Below are 25,004 nucleotides of genomic sequence, written 5' to 3' on the forward strand. Positions count from 1 at the left end.
TCGGGATAGTCAACATGGTTTTGTGCGTGGGAAATCATGTCTCACAAACTTGATTGAGTTTTTTGAAGAAGTAACAAAGATGATTGATGAGGGCAGAGCAGTAGACGTGATCTATATGGACTTCTGTAAGGCATTTGACAAGGTTCCCCATGGGAGACTGATTAACAAGGTTAGATCTCGTGGAATACAGGGCGGCACGGTGGCACAGTGGTTAGCACTGCTGCCTCACAGCGCCAGAGACCCGGGTTAAATTCCTGCCTCAGGCGACTGACTGTGAGGAGTTTCCACATTCTCCCCGTGTCTGCGTGGGTTTCCTCCGGGTGCTCCGGTTTCCTCCCACAGTCCAAAAGAAAATGTGCAGGTTAGGTGAATTGGGCACGCTAAATTGCCCGTAGTGTTAGATGTAGGGGTAAATGTAGGGGAATGGGTATGGGTGGGTGTGCTTCGGCGGGTCGGTGTGGACTTGTTGGGCCAAAGGGCCTGTTTCCATACTGTAAGTAATCTAATCTAAACTAACTATTTGGATACAGAACTGGCTCAAAGATAGAAGATGGTGGTGGAGAGTTGTTTTTCAGACTGGAGGCCTGTGACCATTGGAGTACCACATGAATCGGTGCTGGGTCCTCTACTTTTTGTCATTTACATAAATGATTTGGATGTGAGCATAAGAGGTACAGTTAGTAAGTTTGCAGATGACACCAAAATTGGAGGTATAGTGGACAGCGAAGAGGGTTACCTCAGATTACAACAGTATCTGGAGCAGATGGGCCAATAGGCTGAGAAGTGGCAGATGGAGTTTAATTCAGATAAATGCGAGGTGCTGCATTTTGGGAAAGCAAATCTTAGCAGAACTTATACAATTAATGGTAAGGTCCTAGGGAGTGTTGCTGAACAAAGAGACCTTGGAATACAGGTTCATAGCTCCTTGAAAGTGGAGTCGCAGGTGAATAGGATAGTGAAAGCGATGTTTGATATGCTTTCCTTTATTCGTCAAAGTATTGATTACAGGAGTTGGGAGGTCATGTTGCAGCTGTTCAGCACATTGGTCAGGCCACTGTTGGAATATTGCGTGCAATTCTGGTCTCCTTCCTATCGGAAGGATGTTGTGAAACGTGAAAGGGTTCAGAAAAGATTTACAAGGGTGTTGCCAGGGTTGGAGGATTTGAGCCATAGGGAGAGGCTGAACAGGCTGGGGCTGTTTTCCTTGGAGTGTCGGAGGCTGAGGGGTGACCTTATAGAAGTTTACAAAATTATGAGGGGCTTGGAGAGGATAAATAGACAAAGTTTTTTCCCTGGGGTCGGGAGTCCAGAGCTAGAGGGCATAGGTTTAGGGTGAGAGGGGAAAGATATGAAAGAGACCTGAGGGGCAACTTTTTCACGCAGAGGGTGGTATGTGTATGGAATGAGCTGCCAGAGGATATGGTGGAGGCTGGTACAATTGCAACATTTAAAAGGCATTTTGATGGGTATATGAATAGGAAGGGTTTGGAAGGATATGGGCCGGGTACTGGCAGGTGGGACTAGACTGGGTTGGGATACCTTGTCGGCATGGACAGGTTGGACCGAAGGGTCTGTTTCTATGCTGTATATCTCTATGACTCTATGAATAAAAGAAAATGATGCAGTAGGCCTGGTGATCAGACAAAGACGGCATCAGGAGCCCAGCACTTCCTGCCTTGCCAAAACACAGTAGAATCATCCAGCATGTGAACAGAAAGCATAATTTCTCTCCCTCACCTGTAACTTTATAATTGGAGATGTGCCATAACCCAGTCGCCAGTGATGTCAACATCCTACCTAGTCCAAGTATTATTGTGATATATAACGATTGTAGTGAAATAGGTTAACTGGAACTGTTTGTTCCGTGACTGTGGTTGATGGCAATCTCCATGGACCATAACTGTATCACTGGAGGGTTCCCCTCTTTTATAATTAAGCGGCTTCCTTCAACTTACTCTCCCATAGTATCAGCGGCAGCAGCATCCCCAAAACAATTGGGATCAGCAGCTCCAGAGAGAGGGAGAGGAAGAGAATCTTTGAACATTAGACTGGAATGTTTCAACAATGGATGAGAATCTGAGAACATTAGACTGGAATGTTCCACGAATGGGTGAGAATCTGAGAACATTAGACTGGAATGTTCCACCAATGAACAGGAGTTTATCCTTGGGTCTTTACTGGCTTTCTCAGGCTTGGCCATGGTTAGAGTTACGGATTCGAGGCGTAATGATGATTATTCAGGGGGGTTATTACCCCATCCTCGCTCTTGCTGGTGTTCCTGGTAAGTCTATCTCAATCCATTCTTAAACAATGGTGACGGCTTTTGCTATTTCTGTTATTTATATTTAGCAAAGACATAAAATATTATCTTTAGTTTCAGTCACAAATTCCACTTCCTTTCCATGAATTTCAGACTCCTCACTCATAAACATCTAAGAAGGAACAAGATTGTTCAGAACCTCGAGTCTGCCTTTTGCCCTGAACTATTTTATGTCTCCGTATTCTCTCTCTCATCAAACCTGCCTATACCCACCTCCATAATATCCTCAGTCTCCACCTATGCCTCAGTGCTGTTGCTGAATAAACCATCATCTACTCCTTTGTTAACTTCCGATTTTATGCCTCCAGTTCTCGTCCGACCACTTTTCCCTTTTACAAACATTTTGATCACAAACTTTTTCTTGTCCCTACAGTTACTTCACAATAGGGACTCCATATCAGAATAATGATTTCATTGGGCGAGTAATTCAGAGGCACAGGTTTTGACTCTAAAAACGTAGTTTGAAATCCTGCCACAGTCAATGACAGAACTTAAGCTCGAATGACAAAAATTGGAATGAAACTTAATTTCACGAATGTAAATCATAAGCCATTGGGATTTATTTTATTGTTTCATTGATGGCCTTTGATAAAGAAACTTAACAGTATTTCCCAGTCTGAACTAGATCTGACTTCAGACCAACAACAAAATGGTTGGCTCCATATTGTCCTGACAAATGGCCTCACAGTTAAAGGCAACTAGGGACGGACAACAAATGCTGCCCTTGGCAGTGATGCTAACATCCCGTGAAACATTAAAGGTGAAATAAACCAATAAAATGTGGATGTTGGAGATCTGAAATAAAATTTTCCAGCATCTGGAATTGTTGGAGAATCGCAGCAGGAATGGCAGTCTCAGTCAGGGTAAAAATCTATAACTTTTTCAGTCCAGTGAGTCTTCATCAGAACTGAAGGCAACTGGGAAATATTATTCTTATCAGGGATGGTTGGGTTGGGGGCTGGGTGGGAAGTTTGAGTTGAATAGATGGAGAAATGTCCAGCAAGATGGAAAGAGAGAGAGAGAGAGAGAGAGGCAGAGAGAAGTGGAGTTGGGGGGTGGGGAGGAGAAAGGAGAAACAAGCAAAAGAATTCCTGATGTACTGGAAGGAACATAAAATGGGAGGTTATTCCAACATTTCCACTTTTCCCACATTCCTCAAGATGACATCCATTTAAGTATATCCCTGTTGGATGTTGGATGTTCCCTCTGTCTCTCTTCTCTGAGTGTGATGATCAACTCAATCGGCAATACTGATGTTTCTGTTATAGTTGCTGAGATACAGAGAAACGTTATGTTACATTATTAGCTTTGGGGAGAGGAACTGTTACTATGGGACTGTGCAGAGATGTTACAGCTTTTTCATGCCAGGAAGAGAAACTGAGGAGAGGCAAGAATTTTCAACACTGAGTGAGTGCGTCACGTGCATGGGAATCTGATTTTCCTGTCATTGGAAAGTCAGTAGAGGTCCTGTGGATGGTTTTCTTGGGGTGTGTTGTCAGCTGCTGGGTTCATTCAGGGAGACCCGAGGGTCTGGTGACCCCACTCTGGACATTGCATTTATAGAGCGTCCCAGTCCATAGTAATCAAATGGAGCAGAGACTACACAGAAGGGAAGCTCTATAAACAGGGAGGCGCAGGGCACTACACTATCCTCCCTGGGGTTTCCAGTTGGACCTATACCAGGTGAAAAGTATGAAACCAGTTTGCTTCAAAAATGAGGTGGTCACTGAACTGTCTCCCCTTCTCCAATATAACGTGTAATCTCACGCCAGGGACAGGACTGTACTGGCACTACCAGGAAGTGAACTGTTTCCATTTTGGAACTTGTCAGTCAGGATTGGGTGACATCTCCATCATCTCCAGAGTGCAGTCCTCCAATGCATTCACTGGCCGACAGAAGCCAGCTGGCTGCTGAGAGGAACCCATTGCATCTATCTCCACAGAGGAAGGAGCAAAAATTAAACTTCCAAAAATACGAGAGAACAGGGTGAGTGGTGAAAAGGAGGAACTGCAGGAAGTTGGAATTAATAAAAGGTATTGAATTGAAGCTTCATGAGTTGCTACATCTGACAAGCTAAGTCCCACAGTATTGAGGAGCTGGCAATACAGCGAGTGAAAGAATTACTGATCATTCTTCAAAGCTGTTTAGATTCTGGAAAGGGTCCTGCAGACTGGAAAGCAGCTATTGTGAAGCTAAATATTTAAAATGGGTCAAAGAGGCAAAATGGAAAACTAAATAGGATAGCTTGATGTCAGCTGTGAGACAAACATTGGAACCTTTTATGAGGAATGTAACAACTCAACACTTGGAGAGTAATGATATGGTTTGTTAGATTTGATCTAGATTCAGCAGAAGGGAAATGATCTTTGGTAAACCTGATGGAGATTGTCCGTTGTGACATTGTCAATTGAGAACCACTGGGAGTAGAATATTTGAATTTTCAGAAGACGTCTGACATGGTTGAATGCAGGTGAGTGGAGAATATTCGAGTCCATGGGCAGATAGGGGTGGAATATTCCAAATGGATTAAAAATTGGATAATGGAGAGAATGAAGAGTGTAGTGTTTTTTTTTTCCTCTGGACTGAAGGCTTGTTGGGTATCAGAAGGGTCAGTGTTTGGATAATAGCTGTTCATAAAATATAAAAATGTTTCAGCTGTGAACAACAAATGCCATCATTAACATTTATTAAATAATATGAGGTTAGGAAGTGCTGGTGCTGAAAAGGATCGGAATGTGCTTGACCATAAATCAATGACAGCATTCAAATGGGGCAATGAGTAATTAGGACTGTAAATGAAATATGGTCCTTCATGCAAAATGATTCATGTACCAGAGTAAATATATCTTTCCAATGATAATATCTTGTTGAGAGAGTATTTGGGTTATTGGGTACAGATTTGGTCTGTTTTATAAATAATGATCTCCGTGTCACCAAGACAGAGCAAAGGGGTTTTACCAGACTAAACTCTGACATGATAGTTACATGAGGAGAGAGTGAAGAAATAATGGGTTTAATCTGTAGTGCAGTGGGAGGATAAGAAGTTGAAACCTGATAGTTATGGACGGACACTCATTATTCCCAAACATGCATTGATAAGGTGAGAATTCTATACTTTCCTCAGGATGTTTGATTCCGGATCGTTTCCATGCCTCTGCAGATACCCCATGTTGATTTACAGAGTGGTGCAGGCTCTGAATAAACTCTGAACACTTTAATGTGCAGCTACTGCGTGACCTTGCATTGAATGTCACGTTGTACACAATCCTGTCAGCATTCTGAAATAGTTAACCATTCCCACCAGCTTCTGACCTCCATGCAGACCATGGGTCTGCCTTCTTGGAGATGGAAAACATCTTGGAGAATGGATAAAATGTTGGCTTCATTCTTACTGCCAGAAAACCTTGTTAAAGTAACACGTATATATTGTGAATAATGAAGCCACATGGAACAAGGTGGAGCAGTCTGTGCAGTTCCTGTTCCACTTGTTTGTGATTTTGGAACATCTCTGACACCTCCCTGTTCCTGTGTTAGTGTTTTGAGAAGCTGAATGACCTCTTCCTGTTCCTTTGTAAGTGACTCCAGGTGTGAAATGGTCTCTTTCTGATCTGTGTAGATAACGCGTGGGGCTGAATAGATCCTCGTCTTCCTGTGTAACAGGTAGGAGGGACTGAATGGGCTATCCAACTTCTTGTCCAATAGCTTTGATGGACTGAATGACTTCCATTATTTTTGTCAAACCAGATTGAGATGCTGAATGAGCTCCTCCTTTTACTGTGAAAATGTGCAGTGTCTGGAAAGGCTGTTCCATGAATGCTATCCACACTTCAACAGCACAAGCTTGAATATTGTCCAGGTCTTGTTGCACATGAACACAGATTGCTTCAGGAGCTGAGGGGTGACACATTATTCTGAACATTGTGTGATCTTCACACTTCTGCTCAGTGTGGACTCAATGGGCTGAATAGCCTCCTTCCACACTGCAGGGATTCCCTGATGACAACCTGGAGAGGCCTGGGCCGAGGAAGCTACCCTGAGGGTCTCCTGCAGAGATGTCCCACGTTTGAGATGATTGATACCCACGATGGAAAACATCTTCCCTTGTGCTATGAATGACTCCAAAATATCTAGTACAATTGCAACATTTAAAAGGTATCTGGATGGGTATATGAATAGGAAGGGTTTGGTGGGATATGGGCCAGGTGCTGGCAGGTGGGACTAGATTGGGTTGGGGTATCTGGTCGGCATGGACGAGTTGTACATCTCTATGACTCTATGAGTCAAACTGAGAAAGTTCAACTGTTTGTCCAATGGCCTTTTAAAGATGGCACCAATGCAAGGGACCCTGGAACAGCCAGGGGCAACTGAACGATGGTGAGCATCTCCCGTCATGATGAATGGTAGAATTGTGTTTGCATTGCATGGGAAAGAGACTATGGGATGGGCAGATAGTTAATGAGGTAAGTTCGATCAATTAGCACCAGGAAACTAGCTCGGCCTCATGCATACAAAGTCTCTGTCACACTCAATGAAAATGTCACTGAGACAAATTATTGTTATATTCATCCCAATGAGTCAAAGAATTGCTGACCCTAAGCCCACTTACAAAGCAACAGCTGCTTGTCCGATACTTTCCATCACAGAGAAGGAGCTAAACATTTACCTACCGTTGGGAAATAAGCCAGAGCAGGTGACTGATGTGTCAGTGGGGGTGCACTTTGGGCAAGTAATAATAATTCTATCAGTTTTAAAATAGTGATGGAAAAGGATGAACTGGATCTAAAAGTTAATGTTCATAATTGGAGGAAAGCTGATTTTCGCGGTATTAGGCAAGAACTGGGTGGCGCAGTGGCTCAGTGGTTAGCACTGCAGCCTCACAACACCAGGGACCCGGGTTCGATTCCAGCATCAGGCAACTGTCTGAGTTTGCACATTCTTCCCGTGCCTGAGCGGGTTTCCTCCCGGTGTTCGCTTCCTCCCACAGTCCAAAGATGCGCAGGTTAAGTGAGTTGGACTATGCTAATTGTTCAAGTGTTCGGGATTGTGTAGGTTAGGTGCATTAGTCAGAGTAAACGTTGAAAAATGGATTAGGGGAATGGGTCCGGATGGGTTACACTTTCGAGGGTCTGTGTGGACACTGTTGGACCAAAAGGCCTGTTTGTGCACTGTCGGAATTCTATGATCTATGAACTTTCAAAAATTGATGAGTTCAGATATTTGCAGATAAGGGGCCAGCTTAGAAGTGGGAAGCCTTCATAAGAACCAAGAGACAGTGCGTTCCTGTTAAGGTGAAAGGTAAAGCTGTTAGGAGTAAGTGATAGATGTGGGTTTGCTTCCTGAGCAGGAAGGTTCGTTTTCAGATGTTTTGTCACCAGACTGGGTAACATCATCAGTGAGCTTCTGGATGAAGCACTGGTGCCATAGCTCGCTTTCGATTTATGTATTTAGGTTGTCTTGGGTTTGTGATGTCATTTCCTGTAGTGACATCATTGCCGTAATGTTATATCCTGTTCTTTTTCTCAGGGAGTGGTAAATGGGTTCCAAGTCAATGCGTTTGTTGATAGAGTTCCAGTTGGAATGTCATGCTTCGAGGAATTCTCGTGCATGTCTCTATTTGGCTTGTCCAAGGATGGATGTGTTGATCCAATAGAACTGACATCCTTCCTCATCTGTTTATAAGAATGCTAGTAAGAGAGGGTCATGTATTTTGTGGCTAGTTGATGTTCATGTATCCTGTTTAAACAAGCTTCAAACCAGCACCTACAGGAAAACAACACTTACGGACCAAATACTGAATTACAGAAGCAATCATTCCAACACCCACAAATAAAGCTGCATTAGAACATTATTTCAATGAGCCACCACACACTGCAGCACAGAGGAACTACGCAGAGCAGAGGAAAATCACGTATGCAATGTAATCAAAAAGGATAGGTACCCAATGAACACAGACGGCCAATTCCTCAGCAACAAACCCAAACAAGCAGATAAAATGCGTCGAGAAACCCTAGCCACTCTCCCCTACTTCAAAGACATCGCAGAAATGACTGCCAGACTACTCAGACCTCTTGGCATCATGGTAGCATACAATCCCACCAACACACTAAGACAGCACCTAATGAACTTGAAAGACCCTATGCAGACAACAAGCAAAACTAATGTCATTTACAAGATACTTTATAAGAACTGTAACAAACACTACATTGGACGAACAGGCAGAAAACTAGCCACCAGGACAAATGAACATCAACTAGCCACAAACCGACACGACCCTCTCTCACTAATATCCTAACATACAGATAAGGAGGGACACTACTTTGACTGGGACAACGCATCCATCCTAAGACAAGCCAAACAGAGACACGCACGAGAATTCCTAGAAGCATGGCATTCTAACCGGAACTCTATCAACAAACACACTGACTTCCCCTTAACCACCCCTGAGAAAAAGAAGACGAAATGACGTCACCACAGGAAATGACATCATCAACCCAAGGAAACCTAAACACATAAATAGAGAGCGGGCCGTGCCACCAGTGCTTCATTTGGAAGCTCACTGATGTTACCGAGTCTGAAAACGAACCTTCCAGCTCGGCGAACAAACCTACATCCAGAACCTCAACCTGAACTACATATTTTCTCAAAACTCACCAGGTGTAAGGAATGGTGGCTGACTAGAGAAATTAATTTCTGGTCATGGATAACAGGGAAGCATATGTCAGGTATAAACTGCAGTAATCGTGGATTTTATTTCTTAATTCATTTGCAGGATGAAGGCATCGCTAGCTAGGTCAGCATTGTTTGCCAATTCCTAATTTCCCAGAAGGCAGTTAAGGGTCAACCACATTGCTGTGGGTCTGGAGTCACATATAGACCAGACCAGGTAAGGTATGGCAGTGTGTTTCCTTAAAGGACATCAGTCAACCAGATGAGTTTTTTCGACATTTGAAAATGGATACATGGTCATCTTTCGACTCTTAATTCAGGATTTAAAATGAATCCCTAAAGGCAGAAGGCGTACACTTAAAAGGAAAATCAGGAGACCAAAAAAGAGGACATCAGATAGCTTTGGCAAATAGACTGAAGGCGAATCCAAAGGGATTCTACAAATACATTAAGTACAAAAGAGTACCTTGGGAGAGAACAGGGTCCTTTAAAGGCTGTCCAGGTGGAGAACTGCAGGAGACGGGGGAGGTACGAAATGATTATTTTGCTTCCATATTTACTGTGCAGAAGGAAATGGAAACTATAGACTTTTGGAAATAAATAATGACATCTTGAAAAGTGTTTCTATTACAGAGTAGGAGATGCTGGAGGTCTTAAAATGTATAAAAGTGGATGAATCCCCAGGAACTGATCAGATGTACCTGAGAACTCTGTGGAAGCTAGTGAAGTGTTTGATGGACCTCTTGCTGGGAAATCTGTATCATTAATAGCCGCAGATGAGGTGCCGGGAGACTAACGTGATGACAGTATTTAAAGAATTTAAGAAAGGTGGTAAGGCAAAGCCATAGCACTATTGACTGGTAAGCCTGACATCAGTGGTGGGCAGGTTGTTGGAGAGGATTATGGCTTTGTGCATGGGAAATCATGTCTCATAAACTTGATTGAGTTTTATTTTAAGTGACGAAGAGGATTGATTGACGCAGAGAAATGGAATTTGTCGATATGGACTTCAGTAAGACATTCGACAAGGTTCCTCATGGTAGAGAGATTAGCAAGGTTAGATCACATGGAACACAGGAAGAACTAGCCATTGGATAGGAGACAGAGAGTGATAGTGGAGGGTTCCTTTTTGAGTGGAGGGCTGTGACCAGCAGTGTGCCACAAGGATCAATGCTGTGTTCAGTGCTTTTCATAATTTATATGAATGGCTTGGTTGAGAACATACAAGGGATAATTGGTAAGTTTGCAGATGGCACCAAAATTGGAGGTGTAGGTGACAGCGAAGAAGACAACCTCGGAGTACAATGGGGCCTTGATCAGATGGGCCAATGGGCTGTGAAATGGCAGATGGTCTTTAATCAAGAAAAATGTGAAGTGCTGCATTTTGGAAAGGTAATTCAGGTCAGGACTTATACAATTAACAGCAAGGTCTTGCGTTGCCAAACAAAGAGATCTTGGAGTGCAGGTTCATAATTCATTGGAAGTGGAGTTTTATTATTGGGTCTGGCAATGTCTTTAGTTTAATATTCTCAAGTACGTCATCACATCTGTACATGAAATGTCCCTCAGTTACGCTTTGTCTTACCCAAATCCCCTATCAGTTGTTCAGTTTTCAGCTCATTTCCTGCATGAATGTTCTCTCTCAAAGAATGATTTTCACACCTAACACCACACACACACACACACACACTCTTCCCTGCCTGGTGATGGTGCAATAGAGATGGAAGGACATAAACTTACTGTCACTCACAATATGGTCTGTGAATTACCCCATGTTACATAGTGCTCCAGTGCAAGTATAGCACAAATATACAGGCAAAAGTTTACAATGCTCCCTATGCTGGACAGATTGTTCAGTTTACTGAGCAATACACTAGCATGGTCTGTGTAGCTCTCCATGCTGGGCTGACAGCATGCCCCAGTTAGTGCTGTCTGGGCTGGCTCTGTGGTGCAGATTCAGAATTTGATGTAACTAACGATTTTAGCAATGTCTTCATTGTTCTCAGTCTTGCGATTGGACCGTCCAAGGCCTCACTCTTCCAGTCAGTCCCACTCCCTGCCTTTTCCCTCATATTTCCACAACATGTTTGACTTTAATTAATTGTCTGTTTGTACTTTTAATGTGAATCTTTCTGTTCATCTATATCATTCCCTGCCATCCTCTTAGTGCATCGAGTGCGGGCATTGTGCAGCTCAGAAACAGTGAACTGGCGTGTGTCGGACTGTTGTTCACTTCCTGGTGTGTCCAGTGTGATGGTCCATGTTGGACAGGGGAGTTTCAGCAGCTTTGACTCAAGACTTTGAAACTTGGTCCGTGCCTGTCCACTGAACGTCTGTGTTTGTCCCTCTCAGTGTGGTCAGTAACACAAGGAAGCCCTCGAGTATTATTGTGAAGGACCAGTCATCGAGCTTGCAGCTGATTGGCTTCTAACTGTCTCCTGTTGACGAAACGTTAGTGGACGTGCTGGGGGTGGTTTGCTGGAGGTTGTGCTGTGAGCTGCCTCAGACATTTGGTGATACCTGAGGATATGGTGCCCCAACTCTGGATGGAGCATAGGGAATGTAGTAATGTTTTAAAAAATTCTCAAGGTCAAGGACCAGGCTCGCAGGAAAGTAGTCTGACACAGAACAAACAGCCAAGAGGCGAGTCTGCTAGAATATAAGTGTTTTATTCCCCGCAGCGTCGCCACAACCAGGTCTCGTACTTACAACGGGTCTGGTTTATACTCACTCTACGTGTTACCGGAACTGGGAGCCGTCAGTTCTCGTAGAGCGGTTGCCAACAACCCACGCTCGGCGGTTAAACGCAACCCCGGAGCAGACTCTACCGAACTGGAGACTTTTCCAGCTGATATACTCTTTTCGAGATCTAAACATTCATGTGAACAGCAGAGCAAGGCTGAAAAACACATTCCATTCTGGTCACATACAGATAAGAAGATTCACACGGGAAGGTGTGTAATAAGATTCACACGGGACTAAGCGACACCTTCCATTTTCGGTTAGATTCACACATGTATTGGGACACAATTTTAACCCTTTCACCACATTCCACTGCTTGGCCCAATACATGTGTTACATTATGATTCACACATGTATTGGGACATAATTTTACACCACATTCCACTGCTTGGCCCAATACATGTGTTACATTATGCCCATATGTATTCTTTCTAACAAGCGCCTACGTACATGCCAAATATACAAGCAAGTCAGGACATTACAGCATGTTAAAATCACCAGGACCGCTACCAGGATCGACAAGGGTGGGAACAGGAATGTCCCCGCAGTGGAGGACATACCACTCAATATGTCCCACCAATGATGAGCTGACTCCACGTCCACTACACGGGCAGCATGTACTACCTCCTGTCCATGTATAAAGGTAGACACCGTAACCTTGGTGACATTGGTTTGATGCTTTCGTAATATCTGCTTAAGCTCCTCGGATCGGTCCAATGCTCGCTTAAACCGATCCAGGGAAATGTTCCAAGGATTCATCAGCACTTTCCACTGCACCTTGGTAAAGTGGCGAGCACTGCTATAAGTGGTCAACAGATAGGTCTGATTCTGCCAGTGCCACTGATAGACATTTGAGAGGCATCCCGAGAACGGTGCTGAGGGAAGCATAGGATGTGGATTATTGGTAGCCACACAGAGCGTGTGTGGCCCAATCTGCCACATCATGTCCCTTGGAGTTTCAACAGTCCATTCGCACAGGGCCGTTCCCTTGGTCAAGCAAGGGTCCCGATACCTGTCCATCAGTAGGCAAGTTTTCCCCTGATCAGTCTGTTCACAAGCGGACAGATCATAGGTAATATTGGTATCTGGGCTAAACCACTGTCCCCTTGTCTTCAGAAAATAATATCCAGAAGATGTAATCACTGGTAATACATAATATCGACAGACCGTAACAGTGTGGGTTACATTCATGGTAACAAAGTATCCTCTACACATAGTTGCGTTACACCATGTTCGCTCTGGATGGGTTATCATCCACAATTTCTCAGATACATTCCATATTCCCCTCCACGCTTGTACATTGGGGGATGTTACCACACGCAAAAAGCGTTCTTTCTGTATTTGAGCATGCAACATTTGAATATGACAGGCAGTCCAATTTAACTGAGCCGTAATGTTCTCAAACAGTTCCTGAGTGGCACCCCAGACATCCAGTTCCCATTGCAGAGATCGTATCATTATTTCAGCTGTCTCTCCTTGAGTCATCATTACGGATGGCATCCACCTTCCAATAGTATGTAGTCCTTGTGAGGTGGCCTGTCCCGTGTTAGATAATTTAGTACGGGTTACCTCAGAGTCAATGGCATTCGAGATACCCATAACAGTTCCTGCGCCTCCCAGCAGGGTGTCGTACCACGCTCGTCGCCGCCTCTTGGTATGACACTCGGGTATGAGGGGCAACTGTACCCGCCAATGAACATCAGTGTGCAGTACCGCCCGGGCCATCTGTTGACAAGTTGACATAATAGGGGCCAACTGTGTTCGATGCGACCGCACGCCCCCCGTGGCACCCCTCTTCGGTGCTGGCCCGCCCCGCGTGGGGTTTAATAACGCCTCAGACGGGGCGTTCGTCGAGGGCAGTACCATTATTAACCACATGAATCGATGACGATTCCGAATATCGGTGGCATTGCGCAGCCACAGATCTTCCCCCCGAGCTGTGACGCTCCAATGAGTCCCCGTTGTCCCGCATGTCTGGGTGCGTCGGTCCCACAAACACGTCTTGACTTGGGCATTTACCACCAGGGTGCAATTAGGCGGTATGAACGATATGTCATATTTTTCCCCATCCCGGCGCATGTAGCACTGTGCACACGTGTACAATTGACAGTCGCTGGTGAGAGTCAGAACAACGCACTGCTGACCGGGTTCACATGTAAAATTGTCCTGCGTCCGTCGCTGGCTACTGGCCTCCCACCGCACCTCATGGCGGGCGACCGGTACCAGCGTCCAGGCCGTGATACCGATGCCCTGGAGTGGCCATCCGATCGCGAACATCGCCAATAGGAGTCGCAATCCCCATGACCACCCCATGTTCAAGGCGGAGGGCCAGCCTGCGGGTGCATAGCAATTACAACATTATTTAGGTCTCACGTAAGTAGCACTGGTTCGCCGGGACGTTTGCCCAGGTCGGGTCCCCGGGGTACATAATGGTGACCAGACTGTCCTTCCCCTGTGCTATGATTTCGGCCGGCCTGGGGGTGCCGGTCGTCTGGCGCACCCATACCTTGGCCCCCTTAGTGTCAGTAGACCCAAATCCCCCCGTCCCACGCTCAGTAACCGTAACGGGAGCTCCCGTCTCTTCCACCGTTGTAAGGTTACATGGCTTAATGACCAATTGCGCTATTCTGTCCCCCTTCTGTATCACGTAAGGTTCAGCAGTGATGTTGACCAGGACCACCCCCAACTCCCCTTGGTAGTCCGCGTCAATTACGCCTGCCATCACATCAATCCCCTTTAGTGACAGTCCCGACCGCGGGAGGATATGCCCATAGGTTCCAGGGGGACAAATCAATCCTAATCCGGTCTTAATCACCGTAGGTTTCTGTTGGATCAAAGTCTGGGCAGTTAGTGCTCGTAGGTCCAGTCCAGCCGAAGCCGGCGTGGCCCTTACGGGAATATCAGCTTCCTCAGCGAATTTCCACATTTTAATAGGCTGAGTCTTTGGGGTATCACATACTCGTATCATCCTATTCAAGGGTGTTACCCCATTTCCTAATGGGCGGTTATTAATTTGTTTCACCACCCGAATTAGTTGCTTCTTCCAACCTGTTAAGTCATTGCAACCTCCTGCTTTTCGTAGTGAGGACTTCAGAAGCCCATTCATTCGTTCTATAAGTCCCGCAGCTTGTGGGTGATAGGGTACATGATAAACCCATTCCACGTGGTTATCGTGACACCACTGCTTTACCACCCTTCCTGTGAAATGGGAGCCATTGTCACTCTGGACCTGTATGGGCAATCCATAAAATTGTTCAATCAAATCTAAACATCGCAAGGTAGCCTGTTGATTGTTGTGACGACAGGGATGGGCTACCAAAACCCCAGACATAGTGTCCACAGCTGTACATATGTGGTTACATCCTTGTGAGGAGGGTAAGGGACCCACAAAGTCCATTTGCCAGCTCTGTCCCGGACCATCCCCCCGATGGATATGTCCCATCATGTGTTGGGGCACTCCCTGCCGCTGATGTTGACACTGCTCACACTGGTTTATTGCAGTCTTAACATCATCTACCATAAGATCTATTCCTCGGTCTCGAGCCCATTGCAAGGTTCCTTGCACTCCCCAGTGCCCAGCCTTAAGGTGTGCCCATCTAGCTAGGTCCACTGAGGTGCCCCTTTGCACAATCATGGTTCGGACGATACCATCCACATATCGGTTATGTAGAGCTTCCACATCATTTCGAGATGTATGGGCATCTACGTGGGTGATGTATATGACCAGGTATTGAGCTTTCTCCCATATATCTTCCCATAACTGTTTACCCCATACTTCCCTATTCTGGATCATCCACTGATTGGCCTGCCAAGTTGGCATCCATTGTGTCATGCCGTTAACCACTGACCACGAGTCAGAGAACAAACAAACTCCCATGACCCCTGCTTGCATGACTACCATATGCACTGCTTTTAATTCTGCCCACTGACTACTTTTTCCCTCCCCTAATTCTTCTAGGGTAGTGCCTTGTTTTGGGTTAAAGGCGGCAGCTTTCCATCTACGCTGTCCCGCTTTCCATTGGGCTGACCCATCTACGAACCAAGCCGTGGCTTGTTCATCCGGGGTCAGTTCATCATACCGTTTTCCCATCTTAACGGGTGATTCCTTGTATTCAATCACCTCAAACCGTTTTTCCCCTTCCTCAGGGGCCTCCGCCACTTGCTCATGTAGGACTGACACTCCTTTCTGTCCAGTCCGCACTCTCTCCGACACATACCATTTCCATTTAATGATGCTGCTCTCTTGGGCAGTTCCTATTCGGTGGGTAGTGGGGTCACTAAGTACCCACGGAAGAATAGGGATAGCTGTTCTCATGATCACTTCATGTCCAATGGTCAGGGCTTCGGTTTCCACCAAGCCCCAGTAGCATGCTAATAACTGTTTCTCAAAGGGGGTATACCGTTCCCCTGCCGGGGGTAATTTTCGGGACCAAAATCCCAATGGCTTACGGGTTCTTCCCTGTTTTTGCCATAAGCTCCAATTGGCATAATCCCCCTGTGCTGAGACTTGCAGTTCTACAGGTCCTGACTGTATCTTTCCCAAGGATACAGCTTGCTGTATCGCTTGCTTGGCCATTTCAAATGCAGTTTGATGGACCTCCGTCCATTCGAACGCTGCCTTTTTCCTCGTAACTCGATACAAAGGTTTTAAAATTTGTCCTAAATGGGGAATATGCTGTCTCCAGAATCCGAATAACCCAATAAATTGCTGCACGTCCTTCTGGGTGTGAGGGACGGCAAAGACCTGAATCTTATTTTTAGCTTTCGCAGTGATTTCCCTTTCCCCCTTGTTCCACACGATTCCTAAGAATTTTACCGTTTGTGAGGGACCCTGGATTTTGGCTGGGTTGATCTCCCACCCATATCCTCGCATATGTTGAACCAGTTGGTCCAGCAATTCCTGAACCTGCTTCTGACTTGTCCCCTGTATCATCATATCGTCAATATAGTGCGAGATCATCACTTCGTCAGGCACTTTAAAGGCAGCCAAGTGTTCTGCAACTATCCGGTGGCAGATAGTAGGGCTATGCAGATATCCTTGGGGCAATCGCGTGAACGTGAATTGTCTACCCTCCCAAGTGAATGCGAACTGTTCCTGCCTATCTTCGGGAATAGGAATTGTGAAGAAGGCATTAGCCAAATCAATTACTCCGTACCACACCCCTGGATGATGTTGGATTCGTCCTATAATAGTGACGGCATCCGGGACCGCTGCCGTCAAGGCCGGAGTGTGACGGTTTAGTTGCCGATAATCTACCGTCATCCGCCATGACCCATCGGCTTTATGTACGGGCCATAAGGGGTTATTCCACGCCGTGGTGCATGTCCTAAGCACTCCCGCTTCCAAATAATCCTTAATTGTGGCGGATATTTCTTTATGTCCGCCGGGAATCCTATACTGTCTAAGACTTATTACGCGATCGGCGATCGGGATGGGGAAGGGGTCCATTTTAACCTTTCCCACTAACACCGTCCTACAGCGCAAAGCCATTTTCGTGATTCCAAATTCAAACTTCCCTTGTTAGAGGTGAAGTGTTAAACCGGCCAGAATGTCCATTCCCAGGATCCATTCTCTAACTGGTGTAATGATAATTGAATAAGTTTTAATGGGCATTGTACCTATCTTTAGGGGCAATTGTACTGTTTTTCCTTCAATCAGATTACCTCCCAGCCCAACCAGCGTGACTGGGGTTCCTTTAAACTTATGGGGCGTCCCATAGATTAAGGTGGCCTCCGCCCCTATGTCCACTAGAGCCATAACGGTTTGGACGGATTTGCGCCAATAGATAGTCAATGATACATGAGGTCGAATGTCGTCTGCTGACCATTGGCTCGTTCGTGGGCAAACCCTTGGGGCTTGGCCCGATTCCTATTGTTCCTCCCATTCATCTTCCCCAGACAGCACTGGGTAAAGACGTTTGCCTCGCCCTTCTTTGTTCTTGCCTTTCTTACTAGGTTTCCGGCCACGCCTATCCACTTTATAACACTCTCGGAGGGGAGGCCGTACCTCCTCCTCCTCCTCGTCCTCCGAGGATTCCCACCGCTGGGAAGTGGAAGTTCTACCCCTTCGAGGCTCATTAACAACCGGACCCCGTGTCTGACATTTTTGTGTTAGTAATTCCACTAGGTCTTCCATAGTGGGTCGGGACTCCGTCTCTACCCGGGACACCTTCAGTCCCTTTCGTCTGCATAAGTCTTTTAATTCCGGTGTAGGTAGGCCATCAATCTCCGATGCTGGGACCTGCGCCCGTATCAAAGCTTGCCACAAAGCACGCCGTGAGGGGCCTTGGTTACTTCCTTGATTAGGGTTTACTTTTCCCCCTGCCCGAGCCTCAGGGCGACGCCCCTCCGTGCCCCCCTGAGAAGCACGGGTTGTGGGTCCCCAATCCCCCAAACCACCCATCTCCCTCATCATACTACGGGCATCTCCTAGGGTTTCTCCCCGTCCACTCAACATTATGGTTAATAACAGTGGTTTATAATGGGGGGGGGCAGTCTTCACTAGGTGGTCTCTAGTCTGTCTACTAACATTTGTGTTATCTACCTCGTCCAGCACTCCCAGCAACAGGGCATCCCGCACACACAAACGGGTTAGCCTCTGAACCCCTTCCTTAATTGTTGTCCAAGTTCCTTCCAAGGGGGGCCAATCGGACGGGAAGGGATACTGTTCGGCCACTGCCCTGGCATACATCCCAAATAAGGTCCCCATACTGCGATCTATTACCATATCCTTGGCTTGTCTGCGGTACCCCAGGTCTATGGCAGCATCCTTTGCTAATCCACCAAACTTGGGAGCATCCTGATAGTCTACCTGCACTTGTTGCCCCCCTTCCTCGAGGAGCCGAATTAGCCATAGCTCTAACGGCTCCCCAGGATTACGTCGGGTTTTCTGGGTGATAAACAGCACCTCATCGGTAGTGAAGTCTTCCGTTAATTCAGAGAATTCTGCAGGAGGCTGAGCCCGCGGTAATTCATGCATAATTGCCTCCCCTTGTTCATTCCGTATAGGGTTTCCTTCCTCATCTAACATTACCTCCCGTTGCACTGGGAGACGTCTCTGAACCTGCTTTCTCCTAACCACTGGTTTAGCTTGGAGTACGGGTGGGTCCTCTTCGTACTGATCATCTGAATCTCCCCAAATGTTCCCATCCCAATGATCGATATCCCACCGATCCCCGTTATTTAACTGGGCTACAAACGCCCGTACTTGTACTGGGTCCGGGGTTCGAGGGACCTTCCTTTTCTCTTTCCGTTTCTTAGCAGACAGATACATAATAGTTCGTCCTGCTAGTTCAGTTAATGCTGTCAATTCAGCTTTTAACTTCATAATTTCCTGCCTCAACATAGAGGCATCTCCCGAACTGAGTCCCTGCTCATGTTTCAGGAGGGCTAATTCTGCTTCAGCTTTTTGGCGCTTGTCTGACTGTTGTCTACAAGCCGCCGCACAGGCCCACATCCTCCGCTGTACCCCAGGCAAGGGGTTCTTCGGCAGGACTGGGATCCTCTCAAGGGTGGACAGCAGCGACCCTGGGGTTCCTACGCCCTCGGCCTCCCAGTTCTCCGGTCGCCCCCCACCATTTCTCAAACAAACTGCCACGCCATGCCACGGTCCATGCCATCCCGGGACGGTCGGGACCTCCACAGTTTGTTCCTCTGGTTTCTTAGCCTTTTTCCAAAACATTGTTCTGTATCAAAATCTTTCCTCAATTGCGATTGATCCTGCCGACTACGCCAAAATGTTTTTAAAAATTCTCAAGGTCAAGGACCAGGCTCGCAGGAGAGTAGTCTGACACAGAACAAACAGCCAAGAGGCGAGTCTGCTAGAATATAAGTGTTTTATTCCCCGCAGCGTCGCCACAACCAGGTCTCGTACTTACAACGGGTCTGGTTTATACTCACTCTACGTGTTACCGGAACTGGGAGCCGTCAGTTCTCGTAGAGCGGTTGCCAACAACCCACGCTCGGCGGTTAAACGCAACCCCGGAGCAGACTCTACCGAACTGGAGACTTTTCCAGCTGATATACTCTTTTCGAGATCTAAACATTCATGTGAACAGCAGAGCAAGGCTGAAAAACACATTCCATTCTGGTCACATACAGATAAGAAGATTCACACGGGAAGGTGTGTAATAAGATTCACACGGGACTAAGCGACACCTTCCATTTTCGGTTAGATTCACACATGTATTGGGACACAATTTTAACCCTTTCACCACAAGTAACAGCATCATTCCTGAGGAAAGGGCATAGCACAGGGAGGATGAGGCAACCATGGCTGACTGGGGAAGTCCGAGATAGCATAAAAGCAAAAGAGAAAGCAGGGTGAAGGGCAGTGGGAACCCAAAGGATTGGGAAGCTTTTAGAGACAAACAGAGGGCAACAAGAAAAGGAAAGAGGAGGGAGAAGATTAAATATGAGAGTAAACTAGCCAGTAATATAAAGTAACATTGCAAGAGCTTCTTTAGATATTTAAATGGCAAAGGAGAAACAAAAGTGGACATTGGAGCTGCTTCAAAATAATGCTGGCGTGATAGTAGTGGGGAACAAGGGAATGATTGAGGAAAAGCATAATTGCTTCACGTCAGTCCTCAGGGTGGAAGAGACGAGCAATATCCCAAAATTCAAGACAGTGCCGACGTGAGTATGGTGGCCATCACCAAGGAGAATGTGCTAGAAAAACTGAATTGCCCGAATCACCTGGACCAGATGGACTACACCCCAGAGATCTAAGGGAAAGTTAAAGGCCCCCATAACAACTGGCCTGTTACTCTCGCTCCTATCAAACTCAACTGTGCTATCCTTTCCTCTACATCCCTGGAACAATTCAGAGGCCTATAGAAAACACCCAGTAGGGTGACCTCTCCTTTCCTGTTTCTAATTCAGCCCAAACTACCTCAGTGGATGAGTCCTCAAATGTTATCTCAGCTGCTGTAACACCACCCTCGATTAACAAAGCTACATCCCTTTTTTTAACCATCTTCTCTGTTCTTGCTGAAACATCTAAATCCCGGAATCTGAAACAACCATTCCTATTCCTCCTCTAGCTATGCCTCTAAAATGGCCACAACATCAAAATCCCAGGTACCAACCCCGGTTGTGGGTTCACCACTTTATTTGAAATGCTCCTGGCGTTGAAGTACACATATTTCAAAAAACATCCTAGATGCCGGTGCCCTCTTGCGACCTTGTAAACCTGTCCCTGACCTCACTACCCTCAACCTCCTGTACACAGGAACTATAATTCAGGTTTCCATTCGCTGCTGCATCAGTTTAAACCCCCCCCTAAAGAGCATTAGCAAATATCCTCCCTTCCAGGATATTGGTACACCTCTGGTTAAAGTGAAGACCATCCTGTTTATAAAGGTACCACTTCTCCAGAAAGACACCAATTATCCAAGAATCCAAAACCCTCCATCCTGCACCACGTGTTCAGTTCCACTCTCTTCCTGCTCCTCGTTTCACGAGCACGTGGCGTAGGCAACAAACCAGAGATAACAACTCTGTTTGTTGTAGCTCTAAGCACCCACCCTAGCTCCCTGAATTTCTGCCTAGGTCCCCACATTTCTTTCGACCTATGTCATTGGTGCCAATGTGGACCACGACTTGGGGCTGCCCCCCTCCCTCTCAAGGATCCCAAAAACACGATTAAAGGCAATCACTAACCCTGGCATCTGGGAGGCAACACACCAACTGTGAGTCTCTCTCATTCCCACAGACCCTCCAATCTGTCCCGCTAACTATGGAGTCCCCATGACTAAAGCTCTGTTCCTCTTCCCCCTTCCCTTCTGCCCAACAGGGACAGACTCTGTGCCAGAGACCTGTGCCCCATTGCTTACCCCTGGTAAATCATCTCTCCCAACAGTATCCAAAACGGTATACTTGTTGTTGAGGGGAACCACCACAGGAGATCCCTGCACTGCCTGCCTGTTCCCCTTCCTATCCCTGACGGTAACCCATCTACCTTCTTCACGTGGCTGTGGAGTAACTACCTCCCTATAACTCCTCTCAATAATCCCCTCCACCTCCTGAATGATCTGAATTTCATGTAGCTCCAGTTCCAGTTCCCTAGCACTGTACTCACCAGAATGAGGAAGGGCCCCACAGGATTGGGAGATCGCAAACATGATACCTCTGTTTTAAAAGGGAGTAAAACAAAAGATGGAAAACGACAGAACAATTAGCTCAACTTTAGTCATGGGTAAGACCCTGGAATCCATTGTGAAGTATGAGGTTTCTGAATACTTGGAGGTGCACAGTAAAATAGGGTAAAGTCAGCATGGTTTCTTCAAGAGGAGGTCATACCTGACAATTCTGCTAGAATTCTTTGAAGAAGTAACAAACAGGTTAGACCAAGGACAGCCAATTAATGTTATCTGCCTAGACTTCAAGAAGACCTTTGACAAGATGCTGCACAGGAGGCTACTGAGTAAGATAAGAGCACATTGTGTTAGAGACCAGGTGGTAGCATGGATAAGAGCTTGGCTCTTTGGCAGAAAGCCAGAGTGTGGGAATAAAAGGGTCTTTCAGTGGATGGCAGCTAGTGACAAGTGATGTTGGGAACACAATTATTCACTTTCTACGTGAACGATCTAGATGAAGAAACTGAGGACATTCTGGCTACGTTTGCAGACGATGCAAAGATAGGTAGAGGGACAGGGAGCATTGAGGAGGCGGAGAAGCTGCAGAAGAATTTGGACAGGTTAGGAGAGTGGGCAAAGGATTGGCAGATGAAGTCCAACATGAGAAAGTGTGAGCTAATGCACTTTAATAGGAACAATAGAAGCATGGACTATTTTCTAAAGGTGAACAAAATTCAGAAGTCTGAAATGCAAAGAGACTTGGAAATTTTAGTGCAGGATTCTCTGAAGGTAAACTTGCAGGTTGAGTCAGTAGTTAGGAAGGCAAATGCAATGATGGTATTTATTTTGAGAGAGCTTCATTATAAAAACAGGAATGTATTTCTGAGGCTCTATCAAGGTCTAGTCAGACCACATTTGGAGTACTGTGTGCAGTTTCGGGCCCCATAACTCAGGAAGATTGTACTGGCCTTAGCATGTGTTCAGAGGAGGATCACGAGAACAGTCCCAGGAATGAAAAGCTTAACATATGAGGAACTTTTGAAGACTTTGGGTCTATACTCGATGGAATTTAGAAGGACTGGAAGGGAATCTAATTGAAATGCACAGAATTCTGAATGGCCTAGACAGAGTAGATGTTGAGAAGATCACCGCAGTATCACCCTCTGTCTTCTTTCAGCTCGCCAATTTCTGATTCAGACCTCTAAATCACTCTCAATCCCATGCTTCCATATTTTATGCAGTAGCCTATTGTGGGGAACCTTATCAAGCACCTTATTGAAATCCATATACACCACATCAACCACTTTACCCTCATCCACCTGCTTGATCACATTCTCAAAGAACTCGTGAAGCATGACCTTCCCTTTGCAAAACTATGTTGACTATCCCAATCAACTTATTCCTTTCGAGATGATTATAAATCCTATCTCTTGTAACCCTTTCCAACACTTTACCCAGAATTGAAGTAAGGCTCACTGGTCTATAATTACCAGGGTTGTCGCTACTCCCCTTCTTGAACAAGGGAACAACATTTGCTATCCTCCAGTCTTCTGGCACTTTTTCTGTAGACAATGTTGACATAAAGATCAAAGCCAAAGGCTCTGAAATCTCTTCCCCGGCTTCCCAGAGAATCCTAGGATAAGTCCCATCCGGCCCAGGTGATTTATCTATTTTCACACTTTCCAGAATTGTTAACAACTCCTCCTTGTGAACCTCATTTTGAATCTTAGCCTGTATCCCAATTTTTCCCTCGACAATATTGTTTTTCCAGTGTGAATACTGACGAAAATTAATCATTTAGTGCTTCTCCTATCTCCTCAGACTGCACACACAACTTCCCACTACTGTCCTTAATTGGCACTAATCTTACTCTGGTCATTCTTTTATTCCTGATGTAACTGCAGAAAGCTTTCGGGCTTTCCTTGATCCTATCGACCAAATACTTCTCAAATCCCCTCCTGGCTCATCTTAGCCCTCTCTTTAGGTCTTTCCTGGCCAACTTGTAACTCTCATGTGCCTTAACTGAGCCTTCACGTCTCATCTTAACACAAACCTTCTTCTTCCTCTTGACAAAAGATTCTACTTTAGTAAAGCATGGCTCCCTCACTCCACCATATCCTCCCTGCCTGACAGGTACAGACTTCTCAAGGACATGCAGTAGCTGGTCCTTGAATAAGCTCCACATTTCAATTGTGCCCATTCTCTGCAGTTTCCTTCTCCATCCTATATATCCTAAATCTTTCCCAATCGCATCATAATTATCTTCCCCCAGCAGTAACTCTTGCCCTGCAATTTATACCTATCCCTTTCCATTGCTAAAGCAAACATAGCCGAATTGTGGTCATTATCACCAAAGTGCTCGCCTACATCCAAATCTAACACCTGGCTGGGTTCATTACCTAGTACCAAATCCAATGTGGCCTTGCCTCTTGGCCTGTCTACATACTGTTTCAGGAAACCCTCTTGCACACATTGGACAAAACTGACCCATCTAAAGTACTGGAACTATAGTACTTCCTGTCAAAATTTGGAAAGTTAAAGTTCACCATAACAACTACCCTGTTACTCTCGCTCCTATCCAAAACCATCTTTACATCCTGTGAAAAATTCAGAGGCCGATAGAGAATTCCCAGCATGGATAACCTTTCCTTTTTTTCCTAACCTCAGCCCATACTACCTCAGTCGACGAGTCGTCAGACGTCCATTCTACAATCGTAATACTGTCCTTGACTCCACACCTCCGCCTCTTTGACCATCATCCCTGTTCTTACTGAAACATCTAAATCCCGCAACATACAACAACCCTTCCTATTCCTGCTCTCTCCATGTCTCCAAAATGATCACAACTTCAAAGTTCCAGGTATCAACTCATGCTGCAAGTTTATCCTCTTTATTTTGAACGCTCCTGGCATTGAAGTACACACACTTCAAACCACCGTGGTGATTGTTGATGCACTCTTGCGACCTTGAAACCATATTTTGACCTCACTATTCTCAACCTCCTGGACACTGAAACCACAATTCAGGTTCCCATCCCCCGGTTGAATGAGTTTAAACCCTCCTGAAGAGCATTAGCAAATTTCCCCCTCAGGATATTGGTGCCCCTCTGGTTCATCCTGTTTGCAGAGGTCCCACCTATCCCAGAATGATCCCCAATTATCCAGGTATATCAAACCCACCCTCGTGCACCATCCAT

General features: G+C 45.9%; 1 pseudogene; it reads left to right on the forward strand.

The window, feature by feature from the left end:
- Positions 1–1,877: 1,877 nt before the first annotated feature.
- Positions 1,878–25,004, forward strand: part of LOC148134939 (uncharacterized) — a 112,438-nt pseudogene continuing 89,311 nt past the window's right edge.

This window comes from Chiloscyllium plagiosum, unplaced genomic scaffold, assembly GCF_037043375.1.
Source record: "Chiloscyllium plagiosum isolate Xiang-an unplaced genomic scaffold, Cpla_swu_hap1 HiC_scaffold_51, whole genome shotgun sequence".
NCBI lineage: Eukaryota > Metazoa > Chordata > Chondrichthyes > Orectolobiformes > Hemiscylliidae > Chiloscyllium > Chiloscyllium plagiosum.